We start from the raw sequence: 17,121 nt of genomic DNA on the forward strand, positions 1-17,121 counted from the left end.
TGTTGTTGTTGTTGTTGCCGTTGCTGTTGTGCGTTTCGGAGTGCATGCTGCCTGTGTGCTGGTGGTACTTGTTGTTGTTGCTGGTAAGCCGCTCCTGCGTGCTCTGAAATTGTTGGTTGGCCTGTCGTCGTGCTTGTGCTTTTTATTGGTGACTGGTGATGCTGTTGTTGTTGCTGCTGTTTCTGTTGCTTTTTCAATACTTTTGCTGATGTGGCGGCGGCTTGAGTTGGGGACATCGTTGGAAGCGGTGGTGTTGTGGCCGGTGACATTGATGCTACCGACGCCATCGATGCCGAATGCGCGAATTGCAGGCGTTGCAGTGCCATCGATTGCTGGCAGAATGGTTGTGCTTGCCCGTATATGCCTACCTCTTCCTCATTTTCCGCCTGTTTTTTTGCGGTGAAATCCTCTTCGAGCATGTCCGTATTCAGCTTATCACTTGAGCTGTAGTAATGAAAGAGAAAATAAATCAGTATGAGATGCATTTCTATATTAGCAGAGTGAGAAGAAGATTTGGTGCAATTTGATATATATAATATAAGGTTCTTAGTTAAGAATCTCTTCTTTTAATTGCAGTTTACAAGTAGCTCCAGAAGTTACTACTGATTTTCAAAATTTTCGTTTTTTTTGTGCATCTACGCTATGAAAAGAGGACAATCGTAAGAGCACTCTCTTATGAAAGAGATTCCCTTAAATAAAAAACTATTTAACTTTTGCTCAAGGAAGAAAGGGATCTTTTCTCCTTGATTCGGTGAAGATATAACAAAGCGTTGCTGATTTTAGTTGCATTGAGTCCTGTAAGCCAGTCATGAAGTTAAAAGCCGACTTGCTCTACATAAAATCAGAAGATAGCTTCGGAAGTTCAAAATTATTCAATATAAAGACTAAATATATGGCAATAGCAAAGCTCTAAATCTGTATAGAACCTGTTACAAAGTAAGGTTAGATTAAGAGGTCGATCTTAATAGGGATCTCACTTGGATAGCGCCGGTTGCTGTTGCTTAAAAATGCCATATAAAATTCTATATAAGACCCTTACAAATCGACAAAAAGCTTTGAGGCCAAACAAAATTTGTTCAGACGGTTAATATCCGTTTTGGCTAAGTCTTCTGATTCGTCGATAATAAAACTACGGAGGTGTTTCAGCTTTAATATTGTAAAGTCTTGACAGTGGAGGATAAAGTGTAAAAGGATTTCGAACTCGCAGTCGGCCAGAGCTTGGTAAGCACACGCGCCGCCATCTTGATGGTGATCCGGCAGCCTAATATTAAATATTAAGGTAGAAGTCTTTTCAGATTACTCCCTCTCCAACCTTTCCTCCTAGCTTCGGCTAATCCGCCATTTTTCCAGCGACTTCTCCCAATGCACATATTCCTTGTCGGTATGTGAGCAGAGACCACGCAATGGTCCAATCTTTCAGGTTGAAGGCAGAGAGAATTTTGACCCATCCTTGTTCGAACGTCTTCATATACTCAGCCTCCGAAAGAGGAACGTTTGGGTTCTTATACCTTCTAGTAAATAAAAGCACCCCGCCCCCGCCCATCAAATTATTTGAGAAAAATAACTTGTGCAAAATTTCAGAGGGATATCTTTAAAACTGAGAAATTTGTTCGGGTATATATATTCATATTAACGGAAAACCCGATCGAGGAATATAGCTAAATCGACTCAGCTTCGCTGCCAACCATGATGATCATGCTGACCATTTATACGAGTATATATTTTTTATAGAGTCTCCCACGTTACCCTGTTGGGTGCTACAAACTTCCTGGCAAACTTAATATACCTTGCTCGGAGTAAAAATATTTAATGAGAACCCAATGCATAGCATTGTGTATATTAAATATCATTTTTGTTTACCAGTCCCTACAATGTAATACTCGTACTGTACTGTAAGTATTGGCTGAGTTTCCTTGGGCAAACATATTCTTTCAGGTAAGCTGGTATCGTGAAGCAGGCATACAGGTAAATATTTATGGCTATACACTCGCTGTTATGGCTGTCGCATGCTCATCAATGCGGCATGCAAAAGAAACGAATGAAAAAATTAATGAAATAATGAGAATACGAGTTAAAGTACGCAGTGTAAAGAAAACAGCAAGGCAAGTATAACGGTGCACAATTAACATTCGCGCAGACATACAAAGATATATAGTATATGTATGTCACGTTGCTGCTAAACTGATGATGAGCATATTTACAGAGAAATTATACGCATTTCGTTCGTTTCTCAAACTGGTTTTAAATTCTCTGCCGCTTTATGAATGATGACGAATACAATTTGAGGAAGATTTACCGACTACGTTTTAAGATTTTAAAATATCGGTTCCTAATGCTATTGCTCCGGTTTTAAAGCATTAAAGTCGCAGTCCCAGTACCAAAAAATTATCATTTCCAACGCATTTCCAAGTGCTACTAAATGTAATCGAAGCATGCCAGATATTTTCTTACAGTGTTTACAGTTTGCGTGCACTGTTTTCAGCGAACATAACGGAATGACAATGTACGGATAAGATATTTAACGACAGCTGATGCAGGCGATTGGCATGCGAGGTGTGTCAAATTAAGCTGCTGCAGTGGCAGTCGCGAATTATGATTGCCTCACGGCAAGCAGACACAGCTGGCAAGGTCTGCGTAAAGGAAAACGAAAGCGTACATATCATGTTGTCTATGTACATATTTATATATGTTTGTATAATACATAAAAATACAGAGAAATAACAATCACTACAGAAATGTGAACGTATTTCCATTATAGCCAATATGGTGATGGTAAAATTTTCGTATGTTCACGGTCCTTGTCATTTCTACCCCTTGAAGTTGCTGTCAATATTTAAGGCAATTAGTCGCAAAAAAGACATATACTGTGCAATAACAATAATGAATATGAAAATACAATAAATTGAAGCTGCGTTGATACCGAGTGGTTAAGAGTGGCTGACGTGGTCTACCAATAATATTTTTCGACTGAAACGGTTGAGTTGATGAGTTGCAATAATGAGCTTTACCGGCCGTTTCTTATACTCCCACAGTGTGCATAATTTTATATTTCTTATCATCTAGGATTGGCAAACTTCTGGTTAACTTAGTGGTACTATGGAGCAAAAATTGTGAAAACCTACACAATAATCTTATTGTTTGTGCACAATTAGCATGAGTATAAAATTCTTAAAGTACGCCATAGTTCTGCCACATAAAAACAAGACGAATAAGCAAACTTCCAAAGGAAACAGATTTCCAAAGCACCTGAAATTGATTATCATGCTTAAGCAGCGGTAAATGTCTTACTTTCTTATTTACTTTTTCCCTTGCCGCAATTCAACAAATTTTCAAGCATAAAAATAAAAGTCAGAAAACTTATTTATTCTGTTTGCTACTCAACAAATTTCCTGCAATGCGCATTTTATCATAATTGCTCCTCTGCGTCTTAATTTCTCTGGCCGGCTGCTGAGCGTCAGGCGAAGGGAATGCCGGCAATGTTGCACGCAACGTGCTTGCATACAGTTACCCAATCACTGTCGCCGCCACAAAGAGTTTGTTAATTTTGCCTGCAGGCTGACAACTTTGTGTCTTTGATTGGTTCTTTCGGAGCGCACTAATTGATAAAGCGTACACTGGATGAGCGCCAAATAAATTTACGAATTTTATGCGTAAGTTTAAAATTGCAGACGTGATTGCGGAAGATAAGACAATAATGGAAGATAAATTTCATACACAATTTTAACCAATATTTCAATTTATATTTTCCTTGTTATTTGGATTTCCTTCTCCCCTTTTTTGATGGGCTGACTTTCATGAAATTCGATCTGATAAGTTGTCGCCGCTGGTTTGTCAGTAGTTATACGCTTTTATAGTAGTTTGAAACCTTGATCTAGAGATGCTAAGGTGAGAACCGACTCAGATGGTGATTTTCTCTTTCTTCTGGGAATATTTTGCTTGACAAATTGCAATCAGAAATTCTCATTCTAGCTGGTTGAATCTATAAGCTTCTCAGAGGTTTCGGCTGAGATCGCAGGGAGGTCAAGTGGCTCCACAAGCTTACAAAATAAAAACCAAAAGAAAGTCCCACTCTCCCACTTTGTGCTTAAGGATCTTCTCTGTTCTACTGCTCAATAATAACGCTTTGGAAAAATATTTACAGCGCTGGAGTGTGAGATCTGTACGCTTTCAGTAAAGAAATCCACATCTCCAAATAGTTTCTCCTAGGATGCTTTCGTAGAAACCTTGCAGTCACCTGTTTGAAGCGGTTCTAAGAGCATTAAAAGCTCATTACTTGATAACGTTGAGGACATTGCACACTTTACAGAGCACACTACGGGTGCAACTGAGTTCAGACCTGCACTGAATGATATTTACTGTCGTTTCCACGGCAGTCGGGCCCAATTAGCCGGCACGAACCAGAATTTTTATCTGACCGGTGACTGTCAACTTGTCACCATTCCTCGAATTTACTTCACGATAATTTCTCGTTCCCACGACAGTCGGGCTCAATTAACCTGCACGGGTTTTAAGCCGTCCAACGACTATCAACTTGGCACCATTCCTTGAAGTTACTTCAGGAAAATTTTCTGCCGCTACAAAAATAACCAGTCTCTTTCAGTGAATGACCTAGTTTGAGTCAAATCACCAACCTTTGTAGAGGAGAAGGAGAAAAGAGTAGGAGCTCGAGTTGCCGCGTGAATCTAGAGTGACTCCTGCGCAACTTCGTTCTTGATATGCAATGAGTCTCAACTTTGCGCTCGGTACCGAGATAAGCTGTAAGATTGGCGGCTTTGGGTAAATTTTCCAAATGAATCTTCAAACATAGCTCGATAGGCAAGCGGCCGATTGACAAAATAGACCACATACGCATACGCTTTAACTGAGAGAGAAGGTTTCAAATCATCCTGAGAGAAGGAGGATAGAGCAAGGATGATCCATAGTGAACAAATGGTTGATGAAGTAAGCGCCGGTATCTAATGCGTAGAGCTGGATCTTAGGCGACCCTTCAAACAATACCGCAGTTAATTCCATGCAAAAGTGTTTTCTGTCAACAAAGCTGCGGAGATAGCTAAAAACGCAGAAAACGACATAAAGAATATCAAAGTAATTAGCTCTCATGGCATTCCGTCAGAGAATGTGCTTAGAAACAGAAAAGCAGTAGATGAATCTCCAGTCGGAAAGCGGCAGCATCCATACTGGGTTCCAGGTCACAAGGGCGCTCCGGGAAACGAAATAACTGATAAGATTGACAAAAGCGCTTTTCGTTTGACTACTAAATCAGTTCAGGAAATACATTCGAACAGAGCTGACAGACGGATCAAGGTGAGATGGATTGCCTTAAGAGTGAGATGGAATGCCTCAGGGGCATGCAGGATCGCCAAGATGATGTGCCAGGGAGCGGAAGGAAAACATGCAAGCTTTCTACTCTCATGGGCTCGAAAAGATTGAATGACCGTTCTTGGCTTAGTTACACCTTACTGGCATCACATGCGAGCCGTGTGGGCATTATTAACGACCAGACACCTCTGTGAAGAACTAAAATCGCATAACACTTAGTAGTGGAAGGAAGCTGACAAGTGCCCTTACTGCTACCAGGAAAACAAGTCAGCAATTTAACCGACCAAATTTTGTATTTGAATAACAACTTTTCTGAAAATGTTTTGAAATTTAATTTGCACGTATGTTTGACCTACTTGATGGGACAATCGGATTGTTGCATTAAGTTCATAATTATTTAAGTTGCTTCTATTGAATCATTAAGTGGTATTTTTGTTGTTGTTGTAAAGTTTTCACTTAACGGCATAAACAACTATCTGCTCAGCTTAAAAGCTTTGCATTAACGAATTTCGTCTCAAAAGGGCCGATGATGCTGCCATTCAAGTACGCAAATAAAATATTTAATGCATTTGGTAAGTGCGGCTAAAAGTGAGAATCACTCTCGCGCGCTTTGTTGTTTTTTGCTGCGCACAAAGTTTCGCAGAAAGATGAGCGGCGAAAAACGCAGTCAACAAGAAAGTGTGTCAAGTGTCAGATAAGCAAGGCGAGACTTATTGAAATGAAGTGTTGTGGTTACTGTTGTTGTTGTTGTTGCTGCTGTTGATTAAACTAACTCGTGAGAGAGTGGGAATTTTTGTAGCAGTGCAATGCCACTGAAAGATAATGCAATGAAGAATATACATATATACTATATATATATATATATAAAGATTGAATATATATATATATATATATAGTATATATGTATATTCTTCATTGCATTATCTTTCAGTGGCATTGCACTGCTACAAAAATTCCCACTCTCTCACGAGATATATATATATGTATATATATATATATTTACATATATACATATATATATATGGGCATATCCTTTTCGCTGTCCACATTTTCTATTTGTACTCCAATTGCAGCCAAGTGTCAGCATCACTGGTGCGTACAGTAAGATACATACACACATCTATAGAGAACACATATACAAGTATACCGAGCGGCGAAAAATACAGTTAACCGAAGTGGTGTGGGCGTAAAGTGAGCGACTTAGTTTTTTCTGCAGCGTCTACTTTGCCGTTGAAGTGCGACTAATTTTCACTCGAAATGCGCATCCAATTAAAATTGTTCCAACACAAGTTAAAATCCATTTAAAACTTTGTTAAAAAACCGAGTGCACAATAATGGCGACAGAAAGCCGGTAGAAAAGTGGAGAAACAAAAAAGAGTAAAAGGAACATTCAACTACTATGTTTGTAGAGCCACGACAGATAATTTTGGTTTCGAATGAAGACACAGGGTCGCCAGGCAGGCTGGCAATGACGCCGCCTGGGGTGAGCGTCAGGATTGCAGCGCGTATGTAATGCAGCAGCGCGGGATGGAAAGTTAGCGAGAGAGTGAGCGCCTTCATTCTACTCTTGCGTATTTTGAGTGACACTGACAGTTGCAGTGGAAAACTTTTTCAACACGTTGTTTTTGTAACGTTTTTGAAGTGTTAAATCCAAAATGGTAGTTTGTGTGATGTTTTTGTTTGCAGCGCCAAAGCGATATTACGCAGAACTTGTGACCAAACTGTAAGTTAGTAATTTTAAAATGTCAAAGCAGCGAAAACAAATTAAGATTGTATACACACAGGCGCTGAATATTTGCAAGGATTCAGTTTTGAATGCGGTGTGTAAGTGATGGATAGGTTCGGTTAGGTTAGGTAACAAAATATTTCCACGTGGACAGCTAGAGACGGCTGTCAGTTGTGATTTCCAGGACTCCTAGGTATGCATAAAAAAGACCGTCTTATAGCTAGCCACATATTTTTTGAGCCTGCTAATGTCTTTCCAATCCAACTCACCTAGTTCGTAGAAAGTATGACAACCAAGATATTTCAACCTTAGTCTGTCTTCTTCCCTGCAACTTTCATAAGTTGTGTAAATCAAAATTTTTAGCCTCACCCCGTGAGAGTCAATGGAATACTGTTCAGTTAGAACATCTATCATTGCGACCATATGCACCTTGTTTAGAGTTAGTAGTTCCATGGACCTTCTATGTTCCAGATGCATGTGTTCCTAAAAGAAACAGGACTTCATAGAAAAGAGTTGATTGGGAGCTCCCGACAGAAGACTCTTTCTCAAAACTTGAACTAAAGCTTCGATCAATGAGTTAGAATGTTTACTGCGCCTCTTCTCCAGGCGTTATTGACGTTGAGCCTACCAGAAGCTTCGTGAGGATCGAGAAAAACCTCTCCGAGCCGTTCGATACCAAAGGAGGTTTCCGTAAAGGCGACTCCATATCATACGACTTTTTCAAACTAGTGCTGGAGAAATTAATTCGAGCTGCGGATCTAAACAGAGAAGGTACCATATTCTATAAGTGTGTCCAGCTGCTGGCGTAAGACGATGATATTGATATCATTGGCCTCAACAACCGCTGCGTTAGTTCTGCTTTTTCCAGAATGGATAAAGAAGCGAAGCAAATGGGTCTGGTAGTGACCGAGGGCAAGGCGAAATATATAAGTCCTCTTTTGACAAGCAAAGACTAAACTCTATAAGTCACTCATTATTCCCGTCCTGCTATATAATGCAGAGTCATGGACGATGACAACATCTGAAGAGTCGTCGTTACGAGTTTTCAAGAGAAAGGTTCTGTGGAAGATTTATGGTATTTTTCAAATAGGCCACGGCGACTACCGTAGGCGATGGAGCGATGAGCTGTAAAAGATATGCGACGACATTGATATAGTTCAGCGTATTAAGAGACACATCATGTCGTTCGGAAGGATGCAAACGCTCCAGCTCTGAAAGTATTCGACGCAGTACCCGCCGGGGGAGGCAGAGGAAGACCTCTACTACACTTGGAATCTCCAAATGGCGCCAAACAGGGGAAGGAGAACGACTGGCGTGCTTATAAACTCGACTATAACCCTCTAAGCGGTACCTACGCCAAAAAAGGATAAGAAGAATCTCTGACTAACTTCACTTCTTCAATCAGGCTAAAATTTCGTTCGGGAATCTATGCGTTTCACTTCAGTCTATGCAACGAGCGCCGTTTTAGTTGAAAAATTTATTTTTAATTGTTAAAAAAAAATCAGGAAAGGTAGGTAAATTCAGTTAACTTCGAACATTGAAAAATGTCACGTTTTCTAATTTCCTTTTTGAATGCACTGCGTTCATGCCTTAGACGGTGGAACATCGCATATCGAAATTCAGTGGCTGAAAAAAGCTCAAACTGGCTAAATGTGGTCGCAATATTTTATGGTAATGGTTGGCTACCAACGATTTTGCATAGTTATGGCGAGCAAATTGTATTCGCCAAATAACTCCGTACACCAAAAAAAGAAAGGAAAAAAAATAACATTTTGAAATTCTCAATTTTGCGTGACGATTTTGCGTTATTCCATCAGCGCGTGGCATTTTTAGTTTTTCAAATTTCATCGGCGCAAATATGACAGTTAGAAGTGCGTGAAAAAATGGCGATTGTGAGCGACGAAATGCAAATTTTTTGCACATATGTACGTATATACATACATTTTCATGTATATACATGTAGATATGCAGAAATAAAAAAAAAATAGATAAAAAATAATTTTTTATAAATTGGTGCGCATTGCTTGAAAATTTCATATTTGCTGGTGACAGCTGTTAACTGACAGTTAGCGGCGAGCGCGTGAGTTGACATTGCAATTGGTGTGAGCGCAAAAATATTTGCAAAAATGCATAGTTCACACATGTATGTATGTATGTATATATAAATGGCTTTCTCATATTTCGTTAGGTGTTATGAGTTTTCAATAAATTCGCGCCAATAAAAATTTGTTGCATTCAATATAGGTATGAAGCCTAAGCGTCGGAGCAAAGTTGGAAAAATTATATAACTTAAATTCAGGAAACTGATGCTTCAAAAATAATCAGCATGAATCAGAGCATATCGTCACCTAAAATGCCAAATAACGTAACTTCACTTTTCATAAGTTCACAGGCGAAGGAAAAACGATATAATAGAAACCACTCATATTGAAACTAAATTTGAGTTTTGGTTATAAAATGGTTATTTATTGGTTATAAAATGGTTATATACTGGTTATATCTAACAACGGCAGCCGAAAATTTTGTGCTACGTATATGTAATATAATGTAGTGAATCGTAAGCAATAAAAATTCAATTTCGATTTTTTTGATGATGCGTTGTTTTGCATTTTAGCTGACGATATACATAAAAGATTTCGATATTGGATTGGAGAAAGCATCTTGTAATGTCTACTTTCTATATATTTATTACTCAAATTATTGGCCTCGAAAATAAGGACATATATTGATTGAAACGAGTAAATCTTTATATATATAAATCTTCTGACCGTGTGTTTGTATTTGAACTGCTCCTAAACGGATGGACCGATTTTGATGAAATTTTGTGTGTATGTTCAAGGAAATTCGAGAATGGTTCAGATTTACAATTTGGTTCACTGGAAAAATTAATTTTTCATTTGTAATTAATTGCTAATTTTGGAATGTTTGACCCATGGATGGCGCTACCATCGCAGTATCCAATATTCAAACCTTAAATTGGCGTAAAGGCCAAAGTAAAAGGCGACATCTGTAGATCAAGTTTTCATATTGTGGACAGAGTTGTTCGTTCTTAAATAATAAATTGGGTCATTCAATACATCTATGGATAGCTATAACATTTTTATACCTGCTAACTATTGGAGGGGGTATCTTGACAGACAATTTACAATTGCAAAAGCTCTGGCCTAAAAAGTGGCATAACTAAAGTGTTGATAAAAAGTTGCTTCACCAAAAATGCGATTATTCCTTAAATAATATTTATAATCTAAATAATAGAAATCATATAGATGGTATTAGTAGTACTACCTGTGTAACAGCCACAGGAAAACTTGGGCGGGTCCTTTAGTACTATAATAAATTTCATTTTAATGATTTAAGCAAATTGAGAAGTGTTGATATTTATAGTACCTTTTTAAAAGCATTTTTTCCTAAATTGACAAGTTGTGTGGTTTTTGAAGTCGCGGATGTCATTGTAATGATGTTGTATTTAGAACTTAATAGCATCGATTGTACTTCAAACGAAATACAATTTGAACTTTCTTAACAAATAAGTTGTTCTGTTTTGTAAAAATATCATATCACTCTTTTTGGAAAACTCTATACTGCTGACATAAGACTTAGAATAGGCGCAATGAAGAGTCTCAATTGCCGCTTAGTTATCCACTATAGGAGAGTCTGCGATTACTTCACAGCCACAGATGAAGTATTTAGAGGTATTATTGAACTTCAAACTGAAATTCAAGGAGCACTTTGGATACACATAAAATAAAGCAAATAAGATTTACATAGTCTTATCAAAAATTATGGCAAATAGAGGTTGTGTGCGTTCCAGCCGGTGATTTTTACGCGTAAATTTAACGAGATCGGTTGTACTGTATGTGGCTCCAGTATGAATACAGGCACTGGATATAAAAGCGTATGCCAGACCAATAAGTGCGGTGCATAAACTCACGGCAGTAAGAGTAACAAATTAAGTCAGGCGTCAGTCCATCCGTGCTATAGAGCAGACGTAAAATGTCTTGTCACACACCACGAAGTGGAAGCAAATCTGGTGGTTCCGAGGGAGAGTCTTGAGTTGAGGGTAGGTTAGGTTTAGCGGATTAAAGTCCCATGCTCCAGCTTTTTATGCTTCCCTCTACTATAAATCATCCTTATTCTTGCAGAGGTTTAATTATGCAATTTTTGTCCTTCGTCTGTAAAGACAGATTTCTGTTTTCAACGGATTGATATTTTTCTTTCCGAGCTCATATAGCATTTTAGCTTTAATTATAATTTTTAATTTTTTATTTTTTTATTTTCGAAGTTCAAAAAATATTTATTTCAAATCAAAGTTATTTTGCTATTTTTCTGTACATTTACAATTCCAGTTTTTTCGGTAATCCAATATGAAACCGTGGGAAATGCGAAGGAACCTCACATACGCATTTTACAATTTTCAGAATTGCCATTGTGAGCTGGCATCTGCTACAACAACGTATACACAGCGCCGCTTGTTATGGCTTTACATAAACTTGAAGTGCACGAATAACCGTAAAAGCAACAAAAAACCGAATTGCTTGTAAAGCAAGCTAAAGCAAGCACACAATGATTTTTCGCACTGCGAATGCACTCACCTTTGCCGGCGCAACTGTAAAAACTTCAATTGTACGCGCGACAAGTGGCGAAAAACATTTATGCGCTGCTCGCGCTGAGTGGATTTTTATTTGCGACATATTTTTCGATTGCTGTAAAGTCACATTTTTTCCACAGAAATACGAGTATTATACTCGGCAAACATTTGTGTTTAGATTGAATGTGTGTGTGGTTGCAGTGAAGTAGAAAAGTGGAAGAGGGTAATGTGGAAAGATTGAAAGCGCAAAAAATACGACGATGAAATAAAAACAAAAAAAAATCTGATAAAAATACAAGCAATAAATTAGCACAATAGAGAGGAAAATTTAAAATTTGCTAACAAAGTGAATACAAATTACGAGGCTGCCAGTCGCTCACACGCTTCAATTGCCAGACGGCGGCAGCCAGTCTGACACAGAGCCTACACCCGTACGACTCATGGACGCAAGCTGCTCATATGCCCTTCATTCGGCTGTGTTGTAATTTGTGCGCTCTTTAGTTGTATTTGTGTGTTAAGATGCGACTTGATTTGTGATTTCGATGATTTTGACATGGAAAAATGTGCAATGAGCAGCTTGCGCCACGCTAGGCGCACGTTAACAGGGTAAAAAGAAAAATGAAGAAGGCGTGCGAAGAAACAGCAACGGGTGGGTGTGTGTATCGGTGAAAGGAGCTAGCTGCAAGTGGCGCGCAACAACAGAACTTTGCAATTAAAATATGCGCACAGGTGTGTGTGTGCGCGCGCTAAATACTTATTCAACGGTAATTAAACGCGCGCTCGAAAGCAGACAGCGTATTTGCACAAAACGCCGCAAATAAATGAAAACGCAAAGCAAAAACATCTGTGAAACGCCAACGATGAAAGCACGCAAATTATTGACATCAAGCGTGTAAATAAGGCGCGCACCTGCCGTGCTGGAGGAGCAGAGGCGCGCTGCCTTTAAAATTCCTTTCAAATAAATTTATTCATTCGCCCATTCATTTGCGCGCACATTCATTACCATTACGTCAGGCAAGGACATTCATGCGCGCGCGTCATGCTGCTCGCGTCGCGTCGCGTAATATTTTTTTTATTTTTTGCGCAGCAGCCTTCAATGTTTTGCATTGGTTGCTATGCGCGTGGGTGTGTGTGTGTGTTGGTTTGTTCAACGAGTGTTTTGATTGCTTCTGCGCTATGTAGCACAGTTTTAATTGCATACTTTTTGGCGCCAACATCTACATTAAACAAATAAACTCTTCACGCACTCACACTTGCACACAGCCATGTACATAGGCGCCCGCAGTTGTGAGAGCAGCGCTCAGTTTAAGTGAAGTTATATGTGATTTCATGGCGGCGTTTAGTCCTGTTTGTGGGTGTTTTCGGTGTGTGTGTATTACTTAGAACGCCTGAAATGCTGCACGGTTATTTAGTTGGCCGACTGGATGAGATTGCTTTCCGCTTATATGTGTGCATATGTATGCGCTTTTGTGTGTATATATATATGTATGCGCTTTGCTATGCATGTAAATATGTATGCGTGTCTATATAAACCAGCATTTTGCCAAATAATTAGCAATGAGGCTCTTTTAATTAGGTTATAGCGTCGGCAAATCGGCAAACAACCGGATATGAAAGGCGCTGGCCATGTACATACGTGCATGTGTGTGTGACCGAATTAAATTTTTCATCATTAGCATGTGTTATTCGGCTACCACGCGCATGTTGAAAACTTTCTGGCAGTGTTTATCATATGTGGGCTTTAGCGGTTCATGACCCCAACCGCGCGCTCGCTTATCCTGCTGCAATTGGAATCCAACATTCGCAGCTAAATTAGCATTTACATATTGTGTACAGTATAATACATAATGGTGAAAAGCATTGTTGTGACCACAAAAGTGGTTTAAAAACACACATTTGCTAAAATATAGAAATTGCATAATAAACATCTGCATGCAAGTGTGCTAAATTTTGGAAAAAAGCGGAAGGAATCATTAAATAATTATGAATGAAGGAATGAATTATTGTATTTTAGTCCATTGTGTCATTGCGCTCTAACGCAATGAAATGATTAGTTTGCATGGCAGCTATATGCAATAATGAACCGATCTGAAAAATTACTTCTGAGATTGTAACGCCGTCTTTGACAATAAAACTTGCAAAATTTCGTGAAGATATCTTGTCAAACAAAAAAGTTTTCCATACAAGAACTTGATTTTGATCGTTCAGTTTATATGGCAGCTATATGCTATAGTAAATACAATCTGAAAAATATGTTTGAAGACAACAGAAATATTTTGGATAATAAGTTATGCAAAATTTCATGAAGATATCTTTTCCAATATAAAGGTTTCCTATATAAGGACTCGACTCAGATTGTGATGCTGATGCTGATCATTTACAGTGGGCAAAAAATAGTAAGACTTTTTAATTTAAATTAAGTACATACATCTGTCGAAATATTTTTTTTTCTAAGTTTGTATGACTTTCAGTGACATCTGTGCGAAATGTCACATCAAAATTATCATTAGTGTTTTTTATATGCTTGTCTTTCTGAAGCACATAAAGTGCTTTCGGTGATTTTTACGATGAATGAAATTATTCAAGAAAGTAGTTCCATTAAATTTTGTGTTAGAATGTTGGAAAATGCCATCGGCGAAAATTGTTAGACGCGAGCAAGTGTTTCTGGTTGGTACAAATTATTCAAAGAGGGTCGAGAACGCATTGACGACGAATCACGTACAGGACGGCCATCAACAGCACCTGATTATCAACACGTCAATAAAATAAACGAACTGGTGCTTGAGAATCGATCACTAACAGTCAGAGATCTTGCTGTCATCGTTAGAATATCGAAAGTATCAGTGAAAGCCATTTTGAAAGATCATTTGAGTATAAGAAAAGTGAAAGCACGATTGGTTCCAAAATCACTAAACATTTTCGAAAAACAGCGTCGTGTTAACGTCTGTGAAACAATGCCTTCCCAGATGTCATAAGACATGTTATTACTGGCGATGAATCTTGGAGTTATGCTTACGGTCCAGAAACAGACGATAAATCGACCTAATGTCGTGGAAAAGCCGACGCCGGAAAAAACACGTCAAAGCAGGTCAAAAATCAAGGTTTCTCTTTTTCTCGTTTATTGAGATGTGGTGCACTCCGAATTCCTCCTGACCGGACAAACTGTTAAAAAGGTATACTATTTGAGTGTTATGCGTCGTTTGGGCGAAGCTATTCGTAAAAAGAAGCCAGAATTATGGGCTCTTGGTTTTTCTACCACAATAATACACCGTCGCATTCGGCATTGATTCTTTGTGATTTTTTCGCCAAATTCTCAACCAAAATCGTGCCGCAACCTCCGTATTCGCCTGTTTTAACTCCGTGAGACTTCTGGCTATTGAGCACACCCAAACGATTTCTCCGGGAAAACCGTTTCGAGTGAATTTAAGAGATTAAACGTGAATCGCTAGGCGCGTTGGAGGCTATACCGAAAATTGACTTTCAAAAACTGTTTCGATGATTGGAGAAAACGTTGGCACAAGTCCAATCCCCATTGAAATCCCACTATGAAGGAGACGTCACAGATTTTGAAGATTTAATTACAAAATTTAATATTATGGACAAAGTCTTACTATTTTTTATGTTGCCTCCAACGTTTCCTTGTGGGTGTTACAAACTTCTTGGCAATCTTAATATACCTTTTTCAATATACACTGTTCTGGCGACATAAAAAATAGAATAACTTATTAAAAATATTTAGCTTCCCCATGCTCGAGCAGATAGGTAATGCAGTCGTACACTACAATATTTAACTCAGCCATTCAACCAAGGGTTAATGCGTTACGCTCGTTGTGCTTTCTTTTATCTCTAGAGCATCTAAGCGCTCATTACTTTTGCTCAAGCACAATTAAATTTACATTTCGCCTACATATATATAAGTACTCCTCCATGCTGTGCTTCATAAATATTTATTATTATTCTCGTTTCCTTTTGCCCAGTAACCGACTAAATTAGCCTCTTTCTGTTGTGCGCTTTTCGTGTTTTCGATTTTTTTTTGTAAGCGCATTAACATTTTTCGTATACGAAGAACGAGTTCTGAAGTGTCGTAATGCCGTGTATAGCGGACGAGCGCGACAAAGAGTAGACGCAGAATGAAGAAGCGACAAGCAGAAAGAAATCGCAGGCATTATTTGTGCTAAAACAATTGCTCTTAATTTGCAAATAATAATTAAAAGGAAATTGTAGAAGACAGAAAAGCGAACTAAAGTAGGTTTTATGAAAACTGAACTGATTTTGCTATTAAAATTAAGAGGCGCACTTAGCGTGAAATTTAAAGAAAATTTATTACTTTTATGTTTTAAATTTAAGAAATAATATAAGTAGTTAAAATTTTATAAAACTACTACTACTCAAGAATGTGGGAAATTTGTAAGGGAGTTAGAGTAGAGGCGGTGGCTAAAGTGGATCTACCACTGCGCCCTCGCGCTCGTGTCTGGCTCTCAGCTGCTCCCTCCACCGCTGAAGAAATTAAGGAGATGTTGCGATACTGTAAGAGAAGTTGGATTTGATAGTAAAATTTCAAAGATTGTTAACTTGATTTTAGCTCTAAAATTGAAGAAATTCCAGCTAAATGAAGTGAGAAAATAGCTAGACCACCAGATGCTCCTCCATGGACAATAACAGATGAGCAGCCGTCGATTTATTATTCTCACTTCATTTAGCTGGGCTTTCCTCAATTCTAGGAGCTGTAATTTTCACGGTTTGAGGGCGATCAGGCAGAAGAGGACTGAGACACCATAACGGCAAGCGCTGATTCTTCCGAATAAGAATATATCAGTATTTTTAGTGACACTAAAGGGGCCATACGGTGTGGTTTCGAGAGAGCAATTTTGCGGATGCTTCTAAAAGACGCCAGAGTGGATGACCTAAAGGCTCCAAAAATGACGGTAGAGAAGGGATGCCATGTCCAAGCGGAGATGAAAATCGACCACATTCCTTCGGACGTGGTAATTGCTGAAGGCAGAACGTCGACCGACGGATCCGTTTTCAGTGTAGAGCTGCTGCTCGAAGAGGATGGTGAAGTTATTGATAGTGATGCAGAACTCGTGTTTTGTAGAAGACTCTGAAGGATGAAGGTTCTACAGATAAGACTCCATTATGCAAGGGCGACTTTCGCGAATCTCTAGCTTCATTTTTAATCAAGAGTCATATCTGTGTAGCTGAGGTGAAAATGGACCACATTCCTTTGGACGAAGTAAGTTCTGAAGTCAGAACGTCGACTGACGTATCCGTTTGTATAGAGCAGCTGCTTGAAGAAGATGGTGAAGGCATTATAGTGGTGCCGAACTCCGATTTCTGGAGAAGACTTTGGAGGATGGAGGCAAGGGCGACTTCTGCGAATCTCTCGCTTCGTCTTTGGAAGAGACAAAGACGACTCTATATTTATTAAAGAGTTGTGGTTGAGTAGCGATGGCGTCTCTGAGTTACAGACAAAGGTTCATAAGCTGCT

General features: G+C 38.8%; 1 protein-coding gene across 3 annotated transcripts in view; it reads right to left on the bottom strand.

Moving 5' to 3' along the window:
• Positions 1 to 304: 304 nt before the first annotated feature.
• LOC105230981 (neuroligin 4-like) overlaps positions 305 to 17,121 on the bottom strand; it is a 188,059-nt gene continuing 171,242 nt past the window's right edge. For all 3 annotated transcript variants that reach the window (XM_029552311.2, XM_049449718.1, XM_029552312.2), the window contains one exon: positions 305 to 444. The gene's annotated coding sequence lies outside the window, so the exon portion shown is untranslated. The remainder of the gene's footprint in view (positions 445 to 17,121) is intronic.

Source organism: Bactrocera dorsalis, chromosome 2, assembly GCF_023373825.1.
Source record: "Bactrocera dorsalis isolate Fly_Bdor chromosome 2, ASM2337382v1, whole genome shotgun sequence".
Lineage (NCBI taxonomy): Eukaryota > Metazoa > Arthropoda > Insecta > Diptera > Tephritidae > Bactrocera > Bactrocera dorsalis.